Genomic DNA, 1608 nt, shown 5'->3' with positions numbered 1-1608 from the left:
GGAGGAGGAGGCGGGGCTGCGGCCCCGGGACCGGCGCTGGGCGGGGCGGGGAGCGCAGGTGAGCTCGGAAAGCGCAGGTGGAGAACGGAGGAGGTTCGGAACGGGAGGGGGGAGAACGGGGAGCGGCGGAACGACGGTTCTGTCTTGTACGGAAGGAGCGACGGACGAACCGATACCGGCCCGGTGCCCGCAGCCCGGCTCCGGTGAGTCGCTCCTGTTTCCCGGTGCTCCTTGGCGGGGCCGGTGCCGCTCGGTGCGTTTCAGGTCTATCGGGTTTGGCTCCGTGGCGATGAGCCCGTTCCGTACCCGGTTCCCGGTGCGGTTCCCGGTGCGGTTCCCGTTGAGCTCCGTTCGTTTCACGCACCGGGAGCGGCGGGGACGGGAACTGCCGGCGGACGCGGACACGTCGGCGGGCGCGGTGCCAGGCAGGGGGGGTTGGGGGGGGGCTGCGTGTGCTGAGCCCCCCCCCCTCGCTGTTCCCTGTCCCCATTGGTGTCCCTACATCCCCGTGTCCTTTAAGGCCTGTCGGGGACCTGCCCTGCCCCGGTGAGCTCACGGTTGGGAATGACACCCGATGGTAAAACCGGGGCCGAGGTGATGCTTCACCCAATACCCGGCAGCCAGGGGGTGCCCACAGTACCCTCCCAACCCCCCCCCACCCATCGGGCACCCTGAGCCCTGTGGACTCTGCCCTGCACCCAGCTCCGTGCCGTGCTCCCCCCCCCGGGCCGCTGCCCCCGCTGCTGTTTATCCGGGGCGGGGTGCGGTGTTTACCCTCACACCAAACAACGGCCGTTGTCTTGGGCTGTTGCTGCTGCCCTTGACCGGGGGCTGCTCCGTTTTGGGGGGGGGGGTTCGTGCTCTTTGGGTCCCCTCTTGGCCTTGATCTCTGGGGGTTCGGTGCCTTTGGGGTGAGTCTCAACGTGCCTCAGTTTCCCCAAGTACAACAGCCGGGTTGGTGGCTCTCTGGGCACAGTACCCATATGATGGGGGGGGGTCTCAGATATGGGGGGAGTCTCAGATATGGGGGGGCCTCAGATATGGGGAGGGGCCTCACATATGGGGGGTCTCACATATGGGGGGTCTCACATATGGGGGGTCTCACATATGGGGGGTCTCACATATAGGGGGGTCTCACATATAGGGGGTCTCACATATAGGGGGTCTTACTTATAGTGGTTCCACTCCGGTGCCCGCTGAGGGCACGTGTTGGTGGTAATGCTGAGTATGGAGTGAGGGGAACTTCAGCTTGGAGCCCAGAGAAGGGGAAGCTGTGGGGCTGCAGAGGGATGTGGGGCAGTGGGACTGTGCCGTGGGGCTCTGTGCGGGGCAGCTCATGGGTTGGGTGGGGGGGGAGAAGGTTTGGGGGGGGGGGGGGACGGAGCATGTTAACCCAGCTGCTGCCAACTGAGGCCTGGGGAGGTGACCACAGGGCTGGGGGCTGGAGGGCTTTGAAGGGGGGCTTTGAAGGGCTGACCCCCCCCCATAACCAAAGCTTTGCAGGCAGCAGGGCTGAGCCCGAAGCTGTGGCCGCGTCTCTGCCAGCTGCTGCCATGCACCCTCAGTGCACACGTGGCACACGAAGGCCCCGAGCATTAAACACACACG

The 1608-nt window shown here is 66.1% G+C and overlaps 1 protein-coding gene across 2 annotated transcripts in view; it reads left to right on the top strand.

The window, feature by feature from the left end:
• Nucleotides 1–6: 6 nt before the first annotated feature.
• ZBTB7B (zinc finger and BTB domain containing 7B) overlaps nt 7–1608 on the top strand; it is a 14517-nt gene continuing 12915 nt past the window's right edge. The window contains exon 1 of one of the 2 annotated variants that reach the window (XM_032449203.1): nt 7–58. The gene's annotated coding sequence lies outside the window, so the exon portion shown is untranslated. The other variant, XM_015884563.2, reaches the window with a different exon arrangement.

The sequence above is a fragment of the Coturnix japonica genome, chromosome 25 (assembly GCF_001577835.2).
Source record: "Coturnix japonica isolate 7356 chromosome 25, Coturnix japonica 2.1, whole genome shotgun sequence".
Classification (NCBI taxonomy): Eukaryota; Metazoa; Chordata; class Aves; order Galliformes; family Phasianidae; genus Coturnix; species Coturnix japonica.
The sequence above is the reverse complement of the archived record's forward strand: the minus strand, read 5'-3'. Positions and strand labels throughout refer to the sequence as shown.